Raw genomic sequence first — 19031 nt, forward strand, 5'->3', positions numbered from 1 at the left:
GTTATACTTCCCCACTGACGCAGCACCATAGTTTATATACTGAGAAACTTACCCCCTTTAAACAGAAATTGTCTTGAGGACCGCAGCACACATATCTACAAAATTAAAGTGAATGTATTCCGAGATCTGAACACAACAATTTGCAGCTAATTTGAGCAAGTGTGTAGGATAAAACTACGGTGTGCAAACCTGCAAATGTGTTTTGTGCCCCTGATAAAGAGACAGTCTGAGGCGAAAGTTTTAAGGTTAAAGGTCCTCTGTTTACGTCTTAACCCACGCAGAGAGTCGTGCTCCTTCCTAATTTTTATAAAATAATTCGCCATTTTAGTGTAGTGTAGTTGTGGTGTCACGCGTGAGCCCACGAAAATGTTTGACATGCGCAGACCTCTCTCAGCTCTTTCGTAGGAACCACAAAACGCACTTGACACTAACATTGTTAAAATTAGTGTATTATACGAACACACTCGGGTATGTAGGCAAGCTGCAGCAGACCAGACAGTGTCAAGGGCTGCCAACCAGATAAAAAAGAAGATATGACAATATTTATTTTAAAACTGCATGACACATTTCGATTATTAAAAAAATTATGTGTCAGAATAAAAAATTTTCCAAATATATGAAGCCTGACTGATTTCATTCTGGGATATTGAAATGTGATGGGAGCTGAAACGCGGGGGAAAACTAGGAGCAAAGTGCACGCAAATCTGGCGCACATTGGGCGCAAGCTGCGCGCAAAAATGATCCAGTTACCGCCGCTCCCCGGATCTGGTCTGTGTTTCTTCCCACTGTCAGGAGAGGGCTGATTATCCTGTCCAGGCGCACATACGAACTTGTCAGAATAAAAGAACGCCCGACAATATAGTTTCCTGCCATTAAGAGCTTCATTTGTCTCAAATTATGTATCAAAGACTAAACATTTTACCACTAACAAGTTGATTTATCTCATCATAAGGAATACGGAAGAGATTAGCCCCAAAGCAATAATGATCACTTCAGCGAAAGAGTTATGTAGGTTCTCGAAACCTCGGATCAAACTACCCTGCTTACGTCGGAAGTTCAAGTGGGAACTGAACTTTTCTTGATTGTCATTTTGCGTTTTTTTTGGACCACTTTAAACAGCTTATTGTACCAACAGTATTTAGTCTTCACAGCCTTTGCGGAGCGTTTTTTGCTAGTGAAAATTGTCAAACATATTCGTCCGAATGAATGGTTTTAACTTCATTAGAAATGCGCCGAGAGATATTTAGTTTGAATTTCAGAAGAAGGAAGACATGTTCCGTTTTCAAAGTGTCCCAGATTTTTAGTTGCACAGATCTGCATTATACTGAGTATGCCTCAGATTAAATTGACCGACTTGACGTCATTTAATAATCCACCCTCGTTGCTAAGGAACCAAGTAAGAATTCTAGATTCATTCCCTGAAAGTTTTCTTGACAGGCCGCGTGAAAGGTCTTATTTTTATCATTCGGCTCGGGTGATAAAGAGTTGTTTCAACTGAGGAAGTGTTGAGCCGCTTTTGTTTCGTGAAAGCCGTCAAAGAGTCAAATGAATATGTCTTAGATCACATACAAAAAATATTGATATACGTGAAAGGGTGCAAAATTTTGGAATGATTACGGAAACCATTGATAAAATGAGTTTTACGAATTTTTAAGAATGGTTTTTTAAGAATTTCTTTGCCTAAGTTAAAATAAAGATGAATTTCTGACTTCTTCATCAATAATTTTTCTTCGGAACGAATTTGTTGGCGCAATTTCAATGATACAGTTGGCACTTACTTGTTTCCAAGGAACTTCATTTGAAATTAAAAAAATATCCTGACATTTCTATTATTGATGCCAGCTGATTGCCTTGGGGAGTAAAACAAAACAACAATATCTTACAGATGATGAATTGTCAAGGAACTGGAAAGCGGTTCGACAGCTCGATGAGGTAACGGAACTGTCACTGTGGCCCTCGCCAAAACAGTGTACTCATCAGGCTTTATAAGTCATCATCTCCTTTCCTCTCATAGCACAATTCTCCTTTTGATATAGGATTTTTATCGAAACTGGCTTACTCGTAGGATTAATCGTCGCCACAAGAGCTTTCTTAGCGGCTTAGAGGAATCAAGGAATAGACCGGATTCTTTACTCAGAAGGTAAGTTTGAACGAAATCTCCCTAGTTTGTCTCCAGGCTTCAACTTTCACGCTGGTTTACCTGAGAAATATACGAGCTTTTGTAAAGAAACCGAAAGCGAAATTTTAATCTCAAGAACGCAGCAACAGCTTGAATTGTAGCGTAAAAAAGTAGAATATATTTTCACAAATATATGCGGGAAAGAAACATATGTTCATGTTTTCAAAACTAAGCACTTTCGCGAGTCGAAATTAATACATTTGCACAAATACGAAATGAATTTTACCGATGTAGGTTTTCAAGGCGCATTCTGTTCGGGAATGACTATGTAAGAGGACGGAACAGTGCAATCGTCATATTGCAAATTAACAAAAACAAGTCAAAATTTTGTAACGATTTCTACTTTATATTTTCTCTTTCCGAGGTATTTATTTACTTTCACATTTGATTACGCCCAAAAATATTAAAGCAGACGCGAAATGTATTTTCTGCTACATTAATAAAATCGCTAGTTTTTCTAACTTGATAAATTGCAAAAAAGTTTCCATTCAAATATTAACAAAATTTGCATGGATGCACGTCTTGAAATCGAACAAAAAAGAGGTTACAAATCTTTCTTTAACCACACTATGGGAAAACCTTGGTGCGCTGTTTTCGATGTTGGCAAAAAGAACACATCTCGTTTTATTCATAACAAATGTGATTGAAATTTCCACGATTTTACACGAGTGGTTTATACAGTTCTCTTGTATTCGTAATGTGCAGAAAAAATATTACAAATGATGGATAGGTGTCAAAATCCAAGCGTATTTCATTTGCTTTTCGGCGGCTTAATTGTCGAATGGAACAACTGAAACAAGGCACATATCACCTTATGTAGAACCTAATGGGCAAATTGTTTGTTAAGATCTTTAGAAAACAAAGGAAAGTCGAATCGATCTAATTTATCGCATTTTAACTGTCTGTCTGATTCTATCAACCGCACTATTCGATCAGACCTTTTTGCATCAGCGTACACTCATAAATGAGTTCCCCTCGAGGAAACTTTTGATAGGTTTTACGAAATTGAGGATCAGCAGACCGCGGAACCTCCGGAACCTGTGGAACCTGCGAAACCTCTGGAACCCATGTTTTTTTCAATGAAAGAAAAGTAATGCGGTAAAACAAAAATAAAAGAGACGTTAACACTGTCTGAAAGTTTTTATTGGATACAGAGACGAATACTTTCAAAGAGAAATATGTTTCAGTTATCCTTGACGTCCAACTTTAATTGTGGCGACATTCACAGTATTAACACAAGGGTATATAATGTCATTAGGAGCAATTAGCAGTCACCCATCCTGCTCTCTAACAGTTTGGGTACTATGTTCATTTATTTATTTATAGTTATATTCTTGTAAATTCTTTTAGTTGTTTACAGTTGTATAAAATAAACTGTTGTTGAGCCTTTTCAAAAACAAAAAAAAAATCCGGTCACCCAACTAGTTTAGCTTTTTAGTTATTTTGGGTTCCCCACCACTGTATCTACTGTTTATTTATTTTTAATTATATTCTTGTAAATTCTTTTTGTTGTTTATAGTAGTAGAAATAAAGTGTTGTTGTTGTTGTTGTTGGGTACCACGATATCCGAATAACGCCTCATCCGAAGGCTCTCAGCAAACCTTTAGGAACACAAGCATTAAGTAACATTATCGCCCGTGATGCTTGTAGAATTCTGGGGTGATCGGGCGTTCGGAGCAAATTTACAGCGTTTTATTTCCAGTGGATTCATTCGGTTGGCGTTACTCACAGACATATCTTGGAAAGGATTATGTGGAGGGCAAGGCAGTTGAACCGAAACCGAGCTAAATTGAACTGAATCAGCCCAAAAATTCTCGCAATGCAAAAGAACAACCACTTTAGCGGGGTTAATTTGTCCTCATTGAAAAATAGTCCAGAACTTTTTAAGGTTGAGAGCGCGAATGTTTATTGCCATGCAAATCCTAACATTTCACACATTGCGCAACGTAAACATATTTGCATATTGACAGATGCTCACTGTGTGAGCTTGGGCTTCCTGTGGTTGAACGTCAAGGTATGATCTATTTTTCTTCTAGCGTTAGCTTCTTCATGCCCGAAAACGAAATCTCGAACAGTTTTAAGGTAATTATGGCTTTTATTTTATTTCATTATTATTTTTTGTTGCAAAAAAATTAATGGCTCCGCTTGTTCCGGAGGTTCCACAGACTGCTGATCCATAGCTTATTAACACCCACTCTTGATACGATTTAAATCTACGTGAATCAACAAAGTTGCTTTTTATCAGCTGCTCAAGGTGATTCGACCTTGGCTTACAGTTTTTCGTCAAGATTACCATACGTTCTCTTAACTCCCTTCCCTAAAATTAATATTGAATATTCTTCGTAAGAATATCAGGAAGTTTCATTTCTTTTAGTTTTCTCGTATGTCAGGCCTGGCCATTGAAGTACTTTTACTCTGTACACTTGCGCAACAATGAAAATGTCGGAACTCTGTTGTCTAGATTGTGATTGGTCAAGCTAGCTGCACGACGGGAAATGGCTGGAACATGTGCTTGTGTATCTTATTTTCCCGCCATTTTGACAAAATAGTCAGCCGGCGGCTTTCTCTGATCTTCGTTTCCTGTCTATTGAAAACAACCGCCATCTCAGACTTAGCGTGCATATGATTTTTGAGCTTCAATGTTTACTTTTCGTTGGGTATGGTTCTCAATGATACAAATTTGGTGCCAACGTACGTGGAATCAAGAGAATATAAGTTAAATACTTTATATTCGATTGATGGAATATGTCCAGTCTTTTTCTTAAACTGAAGATTTCTCTTGTTCTCATGTTTAAAAAATGTCAGCGAAGCCTAACTGCCGAAAGAGCTTACTGTATAAAATTGAAGTTTATAATAAGCTCAGAAAAGCCATTTTGAATTTTCATTTCATTAGCTGAATCGAAAGACAGAGCATGTAAAGACATAGCCTTTTAAAGCGTTAATAAATGCGAAACCAAAGGGCAACAGATTTTGACTTCATCGGTTTTCAGCTATTTACAAATGTATTTTCGTATAAATCAATTATACAAACAACACTTGAGTCATCAACTTAACCAATGATGTGACAGCAAACAAAGATGCGTACGTGGTTTTCGCGCGCATGCGTAGGGCTGCATTCCACACATGCTGCGGCTACCTATTAGCTGGTGAGGATTGTCTTGTTTTTTTTTTTTTGTTTTTATCAATTTGACTGTCTACGCAGTGGCTCAATTTATCCTTAGTTTAAATTCTACTTCCTTTGTCTTTTAGTTTTCCATTCTTGGTTTTTATCATCAACGTACCCAAAAGCATTTTGTCAAAAGGAAAATTAACTTTGTATCGGGTTTGAAACTGGTTCAAAACATACACACGTCTCATTATTAGTTCTATGCCACAGCCACTTTTTGGCGATTATTCTAGTATTGCAGACAGCTCTAAATTCGAAAATAAATACAATTTCCTCTCATTTCAAACATCTGCATGGGCTAGATCTTTTATCAATTAGTTTGTTGTCAAATTTCTCGACAGATCTCAAAGATAAGCCAAAGGCAGAATCGAAAGCGATTCTAAATGCGATTCAAAATACCCCCAAAAAGCTTACCGAATATTTGTTTAAGACACAATAAGCATCTGGTGTTCATCAAAACGGTCTGCGTTTTTAACTTTGTCTTCTCGTTAAGAGATTTCCGTTGATTATGATGTGCTTAGTGTCCGGCATGTTTCAAGTTACAAACCAGCTTCATACCTGGTTGAAAATTCGTTTTCATTTTTACAAAAAGCTTTTGAGTATGTTGATGATAAAAACCCAGAATAGGAAACTTTAAAACAAAGGAAGTAAGGTTTATACCAAGGATAGATATTGAGCCACTTCATAGTGGAAAAGCGGTGCGAATTGAAAGTTGAGACGAACTTGAAAAGATCGATTGAAGAAAATACCTTTTTGACGAAATTTCTACAAAAAGGTTGATTTTTTCTCTTTTTTTATGGTCCATGGCTCATATTTAAACCTGCAGAGATCAGAGATGAAAATTTTCAGAGGAAAATTAAAAATGAATCATTTATAAATAAAATTTGCCAATTAAAAAATATTGAAATGAATCGTGAACGATACTTTTTGCGGTAAAAGTCACTGCTTTTACCGCTTTTTATGGAAAACGGCTTATTAATCCACCGTCCTACGCATAATTTTTCAGCTAATTCAGTTAGTCTGGAAAGGTTTGCATTAAAAACCTGATCAGATTGAGGTGATAAGATTTTTCTCCCAAAATTTCTGTTTTATCTCTTTGGGGCTTCCTATAGTTATAATCAAATTTTCTTGCAGATATTTAACTGGCATTGTTATCTCTCTCATAGTTATTGTTTTGGATTGAAAATAATTGATATAAAAATACCTGGTGCAAATTATGAGTTTATTTCAATCACAACCATTGGGAGAAAGTTGCATAATTCAATTTCTTCGTTCAATTCTTCACACTCTCTTGAATTCTCTTACAAAGATCCTAAGTCATTTACGGAGGAATTTTAATCAACGTCTGAGACTAAGGTAAGGCTTTATAGATAAAAGATTTTATAATTAACATCGCGTATGTTTCCATCACCTCACGAATCTAACTGATCGCCTTAAAGATGTGTTTTCATCGCTGGCTTCAATTTGCATTTTGCCGTGCCAAAAAAAACATTCGTTGACTTCGTGAAAAACTCCGCATTGAAATTCCTTGTATTATCAGAATTAATTCTTATATTTCCCAGTTTTCTCTTGCTACAAATACCAAAGGCGTAGATGAGTAAAAGAACACTTTCAAGGTTTTTTCGAGCGATGTATATATAGATAAACATGTTTTGAATTCTCAAGTTGAATTTATAACAAAAGCAACCTTCGGCCTGTGCTTAATTTCTTATAATTACCAAAACATTTTGAATATTTTCTGAAACTTCGGGCCTTCATTCTTACATTCCAGAAGCAAGTTATTTTCAGTTTGGACCCAGATGAAAAAAATTTTTGTTAACCTAGAGCCAATTTATGGTTAGCCTTTGTACTTAATGGTGGGCGGTTCTTGGTGCGTGAATTTCGTTTTGATTTCAAATCCGGCAATTTTATACATATTCTTGGATTTATATTAACTCAAAAAAATATAATTAAAGAAGAGCAAAGTAGAATTTTGGAAGGATGGTTGTCATTTTAAAATGATTTGGCCAATCTCTGAGTAAGATATTTCGCAGAAAAATTCAATACAATTGCGAAATATTAATGACAGACAATTTCTCGCCAAAGATTTATTCCTTACGAAAACAACAAAAACAAGCTCATGCAAAAAAGATAAATATTTAAATCTTTCAAGAATCGCGAAGAAAAACATTTTTAAAATTTGCATCACCAAATATAACTTTCCTCGCGTACCACGATTACCATCCTCTGAGTGTTTTTTTCTTGTTATAAAACGCTTTTCAGATAAATTATTTATTCAATTCTCCCCACAAGTTGATTGATAGAGAAGGCATATATAAACGCGCGTTATTCCTGTATATTATGAAGGAAGTAATCTAAGGTAAATTTTGGCCGGTAAACAATTCTTGCGCGAATTTAGCGAGGAGTTAGATTTTAAGCAAAACAGGTCTGAGAATTTTTGTGATTTGGAATAGAATATTCCGGAATATTACAGGACTTCATCGATCTATATTTTGCTCTCCCATTAGGGTATTCTAAAACACGGAACTTGCTGGTACAGAATGATGAATGACCGACACTTTGTTCGCTGCAAATGAGGCGAGAAAACTGACCAATTACATTAGCCAACCGAATAGACGTTTAAAACGGTAAATTGCACCTCTGTAATGATGCATATAGCACTTATTTAGCGCTTTCATTACGCATTTTGCAATTCGTATATGTCAATTTTTCATTCTGTCATGTCAAATTTAAAATTTGAATAAAAATTAGCGCGATTTTTCATAAGCAAGGGGGTGGTACACATTAGCGTCTAACTGCCGCTTAGGGTATACTGGGCTTTTTTTCTCAATAACAATTAACGTTTTTTTTCCTTAGACCACGACGGGAGATCACATTAACCCGAGATCCTCTCCCCCCAGTACCAATCCTAGCTACTTCCTGTGAAAATATTTTTCGCGTTCCCATAGCAACCCAGTGCACTTCAATTTTAAAAAAGTACGACGACCCTTTAAATTTCTGCTGGTTATACATTCTCGGACGATAAATAGACAAACAAATAACAAACATAGATATAGATAAGTAAATGAATGGAGCAATAATACGCTGTAATGAGCGAACGTAAACATACGAGGTGAGCGAGCAAATATCTAAAGACCTTTTTGATGAATTTTCCATGCTTCTCTGTCGACTAATTCATTGTTTGTGTACAAACTCGCTCAGTATTTGAAACCATGACAGCGATCCCCACAGTCGCTGCAAAAGCATAAAAGCTGCGAAATAAAAAATCTTGCCCAACGTAATTGCTGTTCGATTCAAAGAGCTGTACTTTTAGTTGATGAAGTTACTGCTTCTTGATTAAAAAAAGGATCGAATAAGCTGGAAGCACGGAATTTAATCCGACTACTGCTCCAAACGACTATTGGATGAGGAGATCCCTAGCTAACTACAACTTCATGATCAATCGCTTCCGTTTAAACTCTAAAACATGTTTAATAATTCAAACTCGACGACCATTCCTTTTCAGTTTGATATATTGCACAGACGATAACATAAATATGCTGTACTTCTTAGCTAAATTTTTCGTCCCGAAAAAAACGCACTCGAAGTGCAACAGACTTTTTCGAAGCCAATCTTTTTAACGTTGCGTTTGATTTAAAACAAGTGTCTTCAAATTTCTGTTATTCTTTCAAATTTATAAATTAAACATCACGAACAGAATTGGCGTCCTTTGACAAAATGTATGCTAAACACCGTACCTAACACTCTATTTACCTTCAATGAATATTAATAATTCGGCCGTTATTTCTATGACAAAAAATTAGAAATACGTTTTAGAAACACTTCCCACGAAACACGTTTACTATACTTCGCGTAGCTTCTAACGATAAGCTAATTTTGTGATGCCGCACGTTTCATACTGCGCCTTCGCTTGATACACGAGAATCAAACCGAGATCGATATCCTATTTGAGTCAATTCACGGGGAATTAAATTGTGCTCTACGGGTTTTGAGTCTCTGCCAATCGCAAATTTTCTCTCTGTTTTGGTAGGTTCTAAATAAGCGGCGGGGAATGCCTCTTTCAATGATATTTTTTCTATAAACCATGTAACTCTTCTGAATCAAAAATGCATATTAAATTGTTTTGTTTCAGAGACTTCACGGCCCCTGCTGAAGGAAAATAACAGCAAACTTGTTCGGCGGTGAAGAAACATCGGCGCTTATCGTATAAGTGATTGGAGGTGAGACATAAATATTTTTTAAAACATTGCATGCTTTAATTTTTAGAGGCAACAAAACGATCATTTCATGTTGTATGGATAATAATTTCGACGCATTCTTTATGAAATTGCTACAAACGTAACCTTTGCAGAAACATTTTACCAAAGAGTTTTCCCTAATGAAGTCGAATTGGGTAATACACCGGCCAAGTGCTAATGCAAAAATCGAAGACCAGTTAATACCAGTTTTCCCTCTGTCTTCGACGAGTGTTCGCAAATTTATATGCAAACGAGTACATGTTTGTTTTTCAAGGATTGAAATAACAGAGAGCGGCTGTAGGTCCCGGAAAAGTATTACTACAAATTGGAAAATATTTTTTGAATAGAATTATGATTCTTAAGAGCCTTCTTGACTGTAGAAGAAATAGTTTCGTCACCGAGTCTGATATAATTTGTATACGCCAGCTGTATCGATGTTTTATTTTCTTAGTTGTTTTAACCTTAAACTCTTTTACGAGGAAAATAAATTTAATCAGATCTTCTGCTGCAGTGAGTGCCGAAGCGTAGAAGACTTCTCAATATTGAAAGAGATCTTCGCTCGCGCGATCGACTAAAACATTGCTTAATGTGAAAAAAAATAATTATACCCAGATGTATTGATGTTTTTCGCCAACCTGAACAAACATTACTTTAAATAAGTCTTTCACCATTAAGTGCATAGAGAAGAAATTGTCAGTATACAGCTTAGCGCCATTTTGTCAATGAGAAACACAAATTGACACCGAGTACCGCTAACATGACGTTATGTAAATAAAATATGAAATTTGAAAACTAATTTTCACGCAAGTGAAGAGCTGCGTATTTATATTTTTCTATCCGGCTGCCAGCTTAGATCTTGTCGAGAGTCCTGTTGCGTCTCTACGGGCAAAAAGCAAACTTTAGATAACGGGAGATCTACAGCAAATTGTACTATCCGCCGTCGGCAGCTATTAGAATGTTCATCTTAGTTTGGCAGGTGTCGCACTAAAGGCGGACGAGGTCATAGTGCGTTCCATATTCCATGACACATTTACATATGCGAAATATGCTTTTGTATGTATGCATTTGCTGTCGACTGGGAAGTCCTACCAAATGGAAACCTATTGACTAAGTTTAAGGTAAGCCGTTGATACAATGTGATGCAAGTAAAACGATTTGTAATTTTAAAAAGACATTAAATTCTCTAAATTTTCAAACACTAAAATGAAAGGTCACCGTGTGCATTTGTTTTTTTTTTTTTTTGCGAGGAACGATAATTTCCTTATTCTAATCTCTAATGTCTTAAAATTTTTTATGGAATTGACACTAATATGCTATTTTCGGTTAACACCTTATGTGTTTTACTGTACAGGTTTCATTTTCGTCGGTATTGTTTCTGTTGCTCTGTTAACGTTATGAAATACTGTTGCTGAGGGGTAAAATATGCTGAGTGTTTTCAAACATTGCTGCTAAGCGATTCTCCATAATTGACACACATGTAGGCTGTTTGTATCACAGAATGAGAGAAATTGCTTTCGAACATTCACCGAATGTGACCAGAATAATGATGAAATTAGCTCGTTAATCTCAGCATTTATCATTTAACCACGCAGATAGCTAATGAGAATGGACAACTTTATCATCTAGAAAGTGTTATACTGATAAATAACACCAAATTCTCCAAACCAATTCACAAAGAAGAATTACGCGTCAGGTCATAGAGTACAAACCATAAACAATCGACACACAAAGTGCAAAGCAATTAAAGGAAACAAGAAATGAAAAACTTAGCGGATTCACTTCCTCTGTAGACCGTCAGCTGCAGGATGAGTCAATTTTGACTTGAGCTAATGTATTTTTTGAACTCGCGAACTTAAGCCGGTCAAAACTAACATGTTGTGAACCACCTTATTGCGCTCTGACGTTTTCGAAAATTTTCACGCCAGGTTGACCGTTAAAAACCCATTAGAACTAAGTGTATCTTGTCACTTTCCTTTTGCCATATTTTGGTGAGAAGCTATTTCGTAAGAGTTGGGATATTCTTGTATATACGTATCAAAGCCGTACTTTAATTTTTGCCGGTTTTAATTGGTTATTATAACTTCTCCTCATTTTTTTGAGCAAATAGTCGCTTAACTGCTCTCCAACTTCAAGTATATTTTTTTTTTTCTTAAAGAGGGATGCAAATGTGGTTTGGAAAATACCAATACGTTTAGTCGATTCCTATAGTTCGCGCATGTACAATTACGTCTTTACGATCGCCCCTCGCTCAGAAAACTTGCACACCAAGTGAAAATGCAAACAGCTATCCAAGAGGTATATATTGCGCATAGATAAGACAAAATCGGATTTATCACCATATGAAATGATCAGATTTGACTGAATGTTTTCAGGAAATTGTGTTGATGTAAACTGAGAATGCTAGAGGTCATGTTTTCAGTTACCTGCTTGAAACGTTCGGCATAGATGCAGTAAGGTCCAAAATAACAGATTGTACCATTACCAATCATATACTTAAGAATTAAAAACTCCAGTTATTTTGTATTATAAAAACAGGAAAGAATATCAAACTCAGCTGAAAATTTTCAAGTGCATCCCTAAATGTTTTTCCAGACAAAAAAACATTGGGATCATCCATTTGACGTCATCACAACTCTTTCCCGCCAAACACTTCCTCCGCACGAATGACGTCAATGACTGGCGTGTTAATCTGATCTCGTGACAGGTAAAGAAAATTTTCTCGCAGTTGGAGATTTTATAGTCTTTTATATGACATTATGAGCTGTTTACTAGCTCTTTTGCTTTTCTAGAAGCCTTTTTGGGCTTTGATTAATGATATAACATCGAAAAAGCGTGGATTGGCACAAGGTTGGTTGAAATATTTCATCATTTTGAGTTTGTGGCGGTGTAATGGTGAATTGTCGAGAAGCTACTGTTCAAGCTTGCATGCGTGTAATCAACGTTTATAACTAAGAAAGTTGGATTTAATACCTTAGGCCGTTAATCAACCTTTATTGGTCGCATTTCTTATTGAAGTGAGTTTCAAATACTCTTTCCATGCTGCATAATTCAGAGGATTTCGCGGCAAAATTTATCCCAGTTTTGCTGTTTACAGTAAACAAGTCAAATTCACTGAATTAGTGGATACCATTTTGTAAATCAACTCAATTTTTTTGTCTCTCGTCTAAACATAATTTTCATGATTAATTTTTTTATGTTAAACATATTTACTCGCAGAATTTCAAACCATCGTAAAAAGGAACTATACATTCTATACAGTCTGTTTATAGTTTATGTTTATGCTTCGGTCTCAGGAAAGCTTTCGTAAGTTTTGACAATTTTCGTCCCAAAATTAAAACTTGTGGCTCATAAATGCTTTTGCTCGGATTAAGTCTACTATTTGATAGTGTTTTTTTTTCGCTCTTTCGTTATTTTTCCATTCGTACTTAAGTCCTGTTTGTGGTCAAGACAAAGAGCTTTACAGGTGTTTGCGGCTTAATTTCGTATTTTTTTTTCTCGCTCAATGGCCACGAAAACCTTCCTATTAGAAGAGCTTATGTTACTTCTAGTTAATGAAATTTTGGTATTGTAATGCCAGGGAGTGTTAAGGGGTACAAATACCAGTATTTCCCCCATAATTCCGGTCGAAAAAACTACATATAATCACGATTTTCATCTCAGTTCCATACCACACCTTCTAGTATGGCAATTCTCTACAAGATATCAGAAATTTTACGAGTTTAAAGAAGCTAACGTAAAACGGCTTGATTTTATGGCTCGCCTGACTGTCGACGGTATCTGCTCTAGCTTAATAAGTGAAAAAGGTCGGGAATATCTTTTAAAAAGAATATTAAAAGTATTCTTGTCGTGTGTTCCTGTTTACAGAATTTTATGTGGGTCCATGAAATCTTGTTGTGAGTGAAGTCTCGTGTGGCAAATTTGAATCAGTTTACAACCACAATACATGATTCATTAATGGCTCATAATCGCAAAATAGACATTTTTGACAATTTTTTGCTAATTATATACAGGAAATCGTAATGGTAATCGAAACTGTTACAACACACCGATACTTGAAATACGTGTTAATTTGCATTTTGATGATTGAGATCTGATCAGACAAACATGTGTTCTCATTGAAAAACGAATTTTAAAACTAAGGGTAAAATTCTTTGGCTTTTCATGAAAACTGGCAAATAGGAAAATATTCACGAAACCTGAGATTTTGGAATCAAAAGAAAACTGCTTTTTAAAGGAAAACGTTGAATCTTTTAACTTGTTTCATAGGAAATTTGTTGGAAAGAAACCGTAAGTGATAGTTTGTGAGGAACAGAGAAACACAAAAGAGGTGAGGATAATCCGAAGATAAACATGTATTGCTAAGGTTGAAGAAGAATGATTGTGTTGAGGCTAGATATTCCAAGATACAAAAAACCTTTCTTCTTTATTGCCAGACTTGACCTATCTCTTAAAAAAGGGGTGAAGTTAGAATCAATTCGTGTAAGCGATTTCGCCATCACCCTAATCACTGATAAGCTTATTGTCTTTATGCACTTGAAGTCGTCTATCCTTTACGCTAATCTCGAAAGATTTTAGAATTTGCACGCCAAAATGTATTGTGATACTTCCGCAATAATTTTTCTGCTCTTGAAAAGGTGCCAAAGTTTCTGCCCTCAAAAATGTGATTGAAATGAAGCCAATAACTTTTCTAAGATAACAAGAGCATTTCTTAAACAGCGCTGCGATGGAGAAGTTTCTTTGCGGAGTTTTGCTCACGTCAGGTTTAACGAACAATTCCCACTGCGGGATATCCCGCAGGCGTCGAGGGTTCCTTTCCGGAGTGGTATTACATGATAATTTTAATTACGCACTTTTATCAGCGTAACATTTATTTCCTTTCTGAAACAAGACTAAGGGCACACCTTCTGCAGGAACCCTTCCCGAAACAAGCGCGTTGGAGACTTGAAGAATCGTATTTCATCAGAAAGTCATAATGATTTTAACACTGCTTGCTTTCAACTCTCATATTCTCTTCGAAAAAGCGCAGAAGTTCTTGCTTAATTCAATAGAAACTCTAGCAAGTGTACGAGTCTGGGTTATGCAATATATACGAACTTGTGTTAAGGTTATGGCACTGAACAGGAGTTAAATAATAAAATCAAAGACCGCCAGGGTTTTTTCTTAAGTGCGTGAAGAAACGAAAATGTAAAAATTTTCTCACAGCAGATGGTAATCTATGGAATTACTTCTGGTTTGCCAATGTTCTTCCGGTAGACCTCGCGAGAATCTTTGCAATCATTCTCGAACTTTCTTGTTTACCATGTGCAATTATAAGCGGTTTAATAGGCAAAAAGTATTCTTCGCTCTGAGCCATACATCTTCAACAAACAACTCCGATGTTTTCTTAAATATAAATTCACAGTGATTTTAGATATATGAAATTCATATATTTGTAAATTCATAATTGCACTAGATAAAAGATTTCCAGAACGACTATCAGTATCTTCCGTAGCTTTGTCGGAAAATCAGTCTGGAAATTTTTTAATTTCTATGACGTCAAGCGTTAAACGACCAATTAAACAAGAAAAGCAATAGATAGCATCGGCATTGTTGAGTCGCTGTTGAATTGTCTCGGGTATCCTTCATCGCGCTAATTTTTGCGACACGCTGCAGAAGAAATTTCTTTTTTGGCCATTACAAATGACGTGAAGTTGTAAGGATAACATATTTAAAAGGTAATTGTTGTCTTAAGATGTTTTATCATAATGGTTTACAAGCTATTGAGTTGTTATCGACTTGTTGCGTGTTGCATTTTTCACGCATGTAAGATCTATTACATTCCTTTCGAGATTGCGCTCTTGAAAGTGTTTACAGCGTTTCAGCTGTAGATCGCGTTGTTATGTGAACGGTTTTTAAGGTATTACTTGGCAAAATTGAATATCACAAGCCGAGGCTTTGCATTGATTTTCTGGATTTGCAAATATTTAGTGTAGAGAGGTGGACTTCATGGACAGTAGAAGATCTTCTCGTTTATGTAAAAGCTTAACTTTCAAGTTACACCAAATTTAACAATGTGCATCAGCTTCTTCCTTCTTAATCGTCCTCTTAACTTCACTAAGACATCTCGCAGAGGTATTGGCCCTTGCGAAAACAGATAATTTCTGGCAAAGAATTGGGCCTTTGTTATGCACTGGAAAATCGGTTCATTCGCATTCTGTTCAAGTACACCCCTTCAGATTAGATTGGCCGTCATAAAGCTGTCTTGGTAATCTGTCATTGTTATCAGAGATTTAGAAGCCAGTGTCACGTATACTGCAATGTTATTTTATCTAAGTTATATAACAGTTGTATACATTTATTGCATTACTTACCAGCCAAGGAAAACTTAAAAAGTTGCTTTTCAAGAAGATAGTTAGGAAAGCTACGTCAATTTTAGTAAAATTCTGTCGACCGAAGCTAAATGACTATAACCTTGATCATTCAGATTTAGTTGAAAGTTTCAAATTAGGTAGATAAGAAAAGAGGTGATTGCTTTCGATGTTTATAAACTGGATCTTGATGAAGTAGATGTTTTCTTTCTCATCAATCACTTGTGTAACACTCTACATTTTATTCCTAAAGAGGTCATGATCAGATCACTTGGTGATGTTCGATGATACTCGCTTTGAACCATGAGAAATCTTAAATTAACGAAGTAGTAGTGAAACGACGGGCATTTTGCCCGCAGTTGACTTTTTCTTATTAATACTATTGTAGCCTCAGCCGATGTTTACCGTCTAGGAGTGGAGTTCGTCCTCTTGATTTTGTTGACATGCAAATTTTTCGCCGGTTAAAAAGTTCCCGCAAGTTACCGCACAAATAAAAAATTATAATGCATCGATGCTGCCCAAACAGGTGAGGACTTCGTCGGTCATTCGCGCTATTTTTTATCTGGCGTTCCTTTCATTGCCTGGATGTGTATAAGCTGAAATACAAACGGCGGATTACTCGCGTCTACGTAGAAGGTGAAAAGGTGATTCAAAAGGTGATTCAAAAGCGTGTATTCATTTTAGTTATCTGTATACTATTGCATGTAGGTGAAGCCCAAAGTAGTGTAAAAACCCGCCACAATGAGAAACACAGTCACAGATCGAGATAAAAGCACATAAAAGTTATCTTAAGCTGAGCGTTGCAAAGAAACTGATAAGGACATTTCACTGCTTGTGGGCTTTCATGTTGTGGCCGGCAAATTAGACGGAGTAGGGCCTGGTACCATCGCTGTGTAAATATTGATACGTCAATCGGCACATTTTCGGACAAGCCCGAACATCCAGCTCGCCTTGTAATCGGGTAATGACGGATCACCATTTTTGCGACAGACATAGAACGGAGATAGAATACTTCCGCATAGACTGAATACAAAGCTTGCGCAATTTTCAGGAGCTTTTCTCTCTTCTTTTTTATTAGTGGGAAATTAGACTCTGAGCAGTCCCATCCCTTCGGTGAAATCCGACTCGTGAGTCAATAATAATAATAGTAATAATGATAATAAATATAAATAAAAATAAATGAACAAAAAAAAATTTTATATTGGCCGTACTTTTCGTGTGCCTCATTCCTAGAGTTCCGGGCTGAGCGCTCACGTCTCTGACTCGCGCAACGGGCTTCGCCGAGAAGCGGCACTGCTCACATTCTAGTGGGAAACTTCAACCCTTTGCCGAGCGAGCTGAGATTCCAGCTTGGTTATATTTCACGGGAAGAATTTCAGATCAACAACTTGGATAATCAAGGCATCGCCTCTCCGGAAAATTGCGATAAAGTTCATGACATTTCTAGCCCGTTAACCCTTTAACTCTCAGATCAAATTTGTAATTCTCCTTATTGTCAATCATACGATTCTTATAATGTTAGTTCAGAGAATTTGGTATAGGGTCAAGTGCACGTGATTACTCCCTTATCGATATTTTTCTTTATTCTCGTCACTTGTCTGCTTGATATTGTGTTGATATTGTAAGAAGTAATTCTGTCTTGGTCACTCGTGGGAATTAAAGGGTTAATCGAGATTTCGAACGAAACAATCGAGATCTCGAGAACTAAGGAGAGAGTGAGTCCAAGAGATCTTGGAAACCAAGGCAGCCCGACTGACCGAGCTCATACGAAGATTCGCCGAAATTTTGGTGAACGCCTTTCGTAACTTTTCCATATGAACGGCCGGTTTTCGGAGAGAAACGCTAATTAGCACATCTTACCGATGTTTATAGGTCATTAATCGGAAGATCTAATATGCTGATTATGCGTATTAACAGGAGTAATACAAGCCAACGATTTTACAGTATGATATACATCTCTTGTTCTGCTGATTGATTTTAAACCACTCTTTAGTTAGCTGAGGTCGATATTCCCTTAAGTATTATACACGATGAGATTGGATTAAAAAAAAACGCTCAGGATATTTTTCATTATAGAAATATTCCTATTTCCATTTCTTCAAGGAATATCAACTTCAATGAACTTAAGAATGGTTTAATACCAAAAGACAAGGAGATAGATTTCATACGTAGGAAATTTTTGCCTGTATTATTCCAGTTAATCTGATAACCTCTAATTTTCCACTTCAGTGAATGTTTCTCCGTGATTATCGATATTCAGGGCCTCCTAAAACGGTTAGAGGAAAAAGACAGTTATTTGTTTTGGACAGTTTTATCTCTGTAATTGAATTTTACGATTAACACATGTTCGCCGGAAAATATGTAATAAAGATTTCCATTTTGATGGAAATTGCTGTGAATCAGCAAGTTTTATTTTTACTGCTTGTTACATACACTAGTTGTCAATTTAAAAATGAGTTATATCTGTTCTTACATATTTTGTTTGCACTCAAGGTAACAAGCCAAAACAAAATCCTTGCGGCGGAGAAAGAGCACGAGCAAAAATTTTCGAACGGAAGGAGATCCTAAAAACCGGAAGATTTACGGTCTGATCTTTAAGTAAAATAAAATAAAAATTATCGAAACTGTACCCATTAGAATATATCATTTTCGTAGGGGAAGAAATAAGGTATCAAAAGGCTTGTAATTGTAAGCTTTGGATAAAACTAATTTTTAAGTGCCATTGTATGATACTTCAATTTTCCTAAAAATGGACTAGATTGATTTATGTGTAGCTATTAATGCATTTGTAGCTTACGTTTTGTATAAGAGCTCTATTTGCATAATTGCTCTTTCTATGTTTTCATCACAATAGAATTAATGCAGTGATCCTTGTTGAATGACGGAAATTATTAGAGCTAAGCGCTTTGTTTATCGTAATAAACTGACGCCTTAAGTGAGTCTCTCGCAGAATCGATCGGCTCTCGTCGGGTATAAAATTTCGTTTACCAGAGATCACTTTAAATTGGTTTCTTGTACAAGCCGGATAAATATTTCGTTCGTTTACCTCTGTAAAGCAGGCTAGTTACAGTGCAAAGATTATCACAAACTCTAAAACTCTT

At 36.2% G+C, this 19031-nt stretch overlaps 1 long non-coding RNA gene across 1 annotated transcript; it reads left to right on the forward strand.

Moving 5' to 3' along the window:
* The first annotated feature begins 1965 nt into the window (after window positions 1-1965).
* Window positions 1966-18515, forward strand: LOC136277531 (uncharacterized). The gene is made up of 4 exons (XR_010715933.1): window positions 1966-2140; window positions 9478-9565; window positions 13850-13910; window positions 18424-18515. It is a non-coding gene; the product is annotated as an uncharacterized lncRNA (long non-coding RNA).
* Window positions 18516-19031: the final 516 nt, after the last annotated feature.

This window comes from Pocillopora verrucosa, chromosome 12 (assembly GCF_036669915.1).
Source record: "Pocillopora verrucosa isolate sample1 chromosome 12, ASM3666991v2, whole genome shotgun sequence".
NCBI lineage: Eukaryota > Metazoa > Cnidaria > Anthozoa > Scleractinia > Pocilloporidae > Pocillopora > Pocillopora verrucosa.